Raw genomic sequence first — 6,000 nt, 5'->3', positions numbered from 1 at the left:
GGAACATAAATGTAAATATGTCGAATCAAAATTGTAGGTAAATTTGTTGAAAAACTGTTTAAAAACAGGATAATGTTTATGGACATACTTACATTTTTGGACTTGATTATAGAGTTGCTTCGCTTATAATATTGTTCTTTGTTGTCCCAGGAATCAATATACCAAAAATCAGATCAAACGGATAATTAAAACACTTGAAAATTAGTTGTTAAAAAAGTAGAAAAATCAACATGTTTAAAATGGACGTACGGACATTCTGGTAATGATTATAGAGTTGCTACGCTTTCTAAATCGTACCCAACTACTACAGGAATCATCATGCAAAGTTTGAAATCGATAGGACAATTCTAACATGCCTAAATTAACGAATAAAAGCTATCTATCTCGGACGGACCGACCCTAATTATAGAAAAGCTTCGCTTTTAAAAATCCAGGAAGTAAAATAGAAATGTCTTTTAGGGTAGGGTTACACAGATTTTTAAAACAGCGGAGCTTCTCTACAAGACTTAGGATTCATACACATTAATTAGTGGACTTTTGTACGTGTCTTTTTAATAGTTATATCAAATTTTGCTATTGTTCAAATTATGTAGATTCATATAAAGCAAGTTTGGAGAAATGCCTTGGCCTTTAAACAGAAAGTAATGATGCCATTGACGACAATTTAGCCTGCAATAAAGTTAAGTAGGATTTAATGTTAGTATGTCATATATATTTTTATATCTAAATTTATTTTATGGGCAAAATTCTGTTCAATATAAGTTTTTGCAACTAAGTTCAAATATTTTGTTTTATAGGTCAATTTTAGAAGCACAGCTGCTCTATAATTAAGGTCCTGCCATCCTAATTTTCGTCTGTCAACACATAAAACTAAATTGAGAGAGAATATAATTATCTTATTGTAAACACTCAGGTGAAAATTAGAAGATATCCAACTAATATGTGTAACATAAGTAGTTTGAGATGGGTTTAGGCTATTTTTATTCCCTCCCAGCTTTAAATGTAAATCTTTTAAAGCCTAGCAGTTTATATGCCTCTTGTATGTGAAGAGATTATTTTCTTTAGTTTTGTAAAAAAATCAGAAAAAGCTTTAGTATCACCTGTCAAAAAATGGAACAGGTATCATAAAAACAAAGACAATTATGTCCATTAATTGCTCTAAATTACTTAAAAGATAAAAAAAACTGTATCTGTTTTAGAGTATATATATCAAAAGTATATACAAAAAAGACACCTTTATAGACTATATGTATCTGTCTAACAGTATATCTGTCAACAGTAGGACAAACATGACAAATAAGACAACTTTTTATAATATATGTCTCTTTCCAAGAGTATATCTGTCAAGAGTATGACAAACAGGACAAATAAGACAACTTTTATCAAAATTTTTTACTGCAGAGAGAGATCAAGAAATATCTGGGATTTAGAAAAAAGTAAAACAATATCATCAGTGGTGCTTTCTCGTCTAACCTGCACAAAAACCTTTCCCTATACTTTAAAACACGTTTTATAAAAGGTGGGGTATCTAATTCAACCTAGCCTAAGATAACAACTTTGAGGGGAACTGCATTTTACCATTTTCAATACACCTTCAAAACATATTGACCGAATTTAATTTGTTTATTGACTTTATCCATACACGTCCAAGGGGGGGGGGGTAAAGGGGTGATTACCCCCCCCAAGATTTTGGATTTTCAAATTTTTACCCCCCCTCCAAATGAAAAAGCTTGAACGCCCCTGACTTTATCCCTTAAGAAATATGAGAGATACAATATTATTAGATACAAATCTTGACCTGGTTAAAGAATAATTATGTCCATAACTAGCGAAAAAAAAACAACTAATTTCTTAGTATATGGATACAAAGATAGAGAGAAATAGAATAATTAGACATAAAAAGCTAATAAAATTTGTAAACAAAAAAGAAGAGATTTATAGGTATAACAACATAACCAAAAGATGCATAATAAATAGAGCTAGACAAAGCAGGGATCTAAAGTGATACTGATAAGACAATGGTCGATAAATTGATTTACATTCCCAATGATGATATAGAAAATTACTCTTTGGGCAGGATCAAATTAGTTTTTTTATACGTTTGAACACTCAACTTAAAGAATTAACCAATCAAAGTCCCCAAAGTTGTTAAGCTAACGAATTAATGATTAAATTTTGGAGACTAGTGTTATAAACAGCCCAAGCATGAAAGAAAAAAAGGAAAAAAGAGAAAGATATAAACAGAAAGACAAAATAATTTAGAAGAAGAAGGTTTAAAAAGAAAATAACTTGAAAAAAATAAATAAAAGTGAAACATTTCTTTAGCAAATAATTCTTTTCAGACAGAAAATAACACATTCTATTCTTGCTTTAACAAGAGATAAATGTTTGCAATAGCGCAGCAACTCTATAACAAAGCTCTGTTCGCAGGAATAAAACTATTGATGTACATCCCCAATGATAATATACAAAATTACCCATTCTGTAGATTACAATATTGGTTGAAACGTTTGTACACTCAACTTAATGAACTAACCAATCAAAATCTAATAAAGTCCCCAAAGTTGATAAGACAATGAATAAGAAAATGTTATGATAAAACTTTTGGGACTAGTTTAATAAACAGCCCATTGTCCCCTTCCTCCTTGCTCTGTTCGCAAATAAAGCAAATAAAAAAACTTTAATAAACCCAATTGAAAACACAGACTGATTGAAAGACTGAAATACCGACAATTTTACTTTCATTATAGAGTAGCTTCGCAAATAAAAATAAAAATTGTTTTAGGCTCAATGAGCTATTTAGAAAGATTTGATTTTATCTAACAGTTGAAAATGTTTCACAATAATTTACCCTGTTAAAAAATACTTTTTGCTTATAGTGGCTACGCTATTAGAGGACAAAATTGTTCTTTCTGGTTAATATCCTCATATACATTTATGTAGGTTATATAGCATTTAAAGAAAATTAGTTTCTGAGAATTTTTCTAAACTTGTCATTTAACTTTAAAGTCGAAAATTTATTATAAATGAAGATCATAGATTGAATTATTATTATATTTATAAAAAAAAGGTAACCGGAGTTGTGTCTGCCTGTGCATCTGTCTAAACCGATTTGGTTCTTCTTTACAGAATAACTTCTTATAGGTCTAAAGAACCACACATCCCAAGAGAAATCGCTCTAGAAAAATATTCCCCTCCTCCAACAAATATTTTTACTTTAATTTTCTTTTTCGGGGTTGACTTCTCCCACCTTCTTCAAACCGTAAGTGGAGTATCCGCTGGAATCCATGTATTGTAATAAAAAGTCAATTAACTGAGTTGATTTTTCATTGTCGACATGCGGGTCAGAAAGACATACCTTAGTTATAAAGTAGTTGCGCTACAAATAAAACTGTTTTAGCATTTAGTAATCAATCTCAGCTTTAAATTTATCTCTGACAGGAAAAGTAAATTAATTAAGACAAATTCTAATAAATTACATGTTTGTTTGTCTATATGTTTGTCTGTCTAGTTAACTATCTATTTGTCTGTCTAGCTGTCTATCTGTTTGTCTGTCATGTTGACTATCTGTTTATCTGTCTAGTTGACTATCTGTTTGTCTGTCTAGTTGACTATCTGTTTGTCTGTCTATTTGTCTATATGTTTGTCTGTCTAGTTAACTATCTATTTGTCTGTCTAGCTGTCTATCTGTTTGTCTGTCTAGTTGACTATCTGTTTGTCTGTCTAGCTGTCTATCTGTTTGTCTGTCTAGTTGACTATCTGCTTGTCTGTCTAGCTGTCTATCCAATTATCTGTCTTTTTATCTGTCTATCTGTCTATATGTTTGTCTTTCTAGTTGTTTATCTGTTTGTTTGTTTGTCTAGCTATCTGATATCTACTATTACTCTTTCTATCTATCTATGTAACTGTGGTTGACTTTAAACTCAGAGAGAGAGGGGACAATTGATTGTTTATTATACTAGTCCCTAAAATTTTATAAAAACGTTTTCTTATTCATAGACTTCAACACTTTTGGAACTTTCTTGAATTTTGATTAGTTGCTTCATTAAGTTGAGTATTCAACCGTTTTAACCACTAATTTTAATCTACAGAAGAGGTAATTTTGTTTATTATCATTGGTGATGCATGTTAATTTATCGTTCACTGTCATATCCCTTTAGATCCCTGCTATAAACTATTATTTACACGCAAATTCTTTTTATTACTTGCTTTAAATTCAACAACAAGGATACACTTTCTGATAACTGGAACGATTAGGTCCAATTATAGATCTTTAGTATAAATGTATATACAGATAACTACCTGCCCCCTTTTTTGAAGGACCTTTTTCTTCTGCAAGCAATTGTTTTCTGCTTCTTTGCTGTGTTAATATTACCAACACTATTGGTTGATTTTTAAAGGCTCAATTGAAAGTTGACACAAGGTCCTTGGGATTGGGACATGCAGTTATTTAACCCCTTCCCCCTGTAGTGTTTTACTCTAATGGTTCAATATTGGTCCATTATTCTCCTACCGATTTCAAACTTGGAATGGTAATTCCTGCAACAATTAGCTAGAATTTTGAAAGCGTAGCAGCTCCATAATAAAAACTGAAAAGTCGGTAGATCCATTTTAAAGTCAATTTTAAACTTCATATTTTTTGCTCTAGTTTTACAATAAAACTATTTTGATTGTAGGGGGACAAAGTGTCTCAAAAATCAGTCATGTGACGGTGTAAAAAAAGGGGGATTATCCATCTCTTTTTCAGGGGTTTTCTTTCCCACTTCTCTCTCATATTTATGATGTCACATGGCTGATTTTTGAGACATTTTGTCCCCAAACTTTTGATTTCTTTTAGATTAAGCTTATCCCCACTTAAATTGGATTTAACAGCACATTTCGTACTTGAAAATTGGCATGGAAATTATGTTGAATAGAGAAAAAATGCTGCTTTTCATCAAAGTGCTTATTAAGAACTTAACCTCCATCCCCACCTTCTTATTTTTGAAATAAATTGAAATTAAGGGGTGGAGGTGTATATTTTTTATATCTCTAACCCCTGAATTCCTATACCTGTGTTGCCCTATATCTGAGGGGCTACCCAATACCCAATATAACCTAACCTAAGTCTGACCTAAAGAAATAAACAAACAAACAAAGCCACAGGAATTATCATGCAAAGTTTGGAATTGATAGGACAATTTTAAACTGTCTAAATTAACAAAAAGAGCTGTGACGGACGAACGAACGTACAGACGGGCGGACGGACCAACCCTTACTATAGAAAAGCTTCGCTTTTAGCAATGTTATCTATGAGTAGCGTATTGACATGAAGCTCATGAAATTTACAACAAAAAGTTAGCTTTAAAGAAAGAGGTAGTCTTTACCAAAATATCCTACTGATCCTCAAAAAAAATTTCCTTTTATGGGGGGAAGTGTTAAGTTGTAAGGCACGTTTGAAATAATTTGGGGTCTAAAGTATATTTATTTGAAAAATAAAATGGAAATAAAATTGAAAATACTAACCATCTTTCAATAATACCATTATACCTCCCCAATAATCAGACAAAAATCAGGGAAGAATGTTATATACATTTAGAAATAAGAATTTAGAACTAAATTTCTTTGTACTCGTTTTGTCAATTGTTGGCTTATTTGGAGGTTGATTTTGGAAAATGATTGAATTGTTCAAATTAACAATAAACTTTACCCCCAAGCCTTTTGACCTAAAAGGGGTAATTTTGTGTATCATAAACTGGGGGAGGGGGGATGCGGAAGAATGATTTATCACCTATTTTCCTATCCCTGTATCCCCGGCTACAATCATATATTGGCAAAATGAAAATGATGTCTGAAAGGAAATACAATTCACACACTCTAGAGGTAGCAGCTTGGTTATTTTGTAGCTTGTTATTGGACTTTTACACCATAAGGAATTGTGTCAGTGTACCTGAACCTAGATTACCTACAGGGCACGAGTGTATAATAAGGTTTTATTTTAGTGTACCTGAACCTAGATTA

This window comes from Acartia tonsa, chromosome 7 (genome assembly GCF_053477335.1).
Source record: "Acartia tonsa isolate MP-2025a chromosome 7, ASM5347733v1, whole genome shotgun sequence".
NCBI lineage: Eukaryota > Metazoa > Arthropoda > Copepoda > Calanoida > Acartiidae > Acartia > Acartia tonsa.
Note: the sequence above shows the minus strand (reverse complement) of the source record.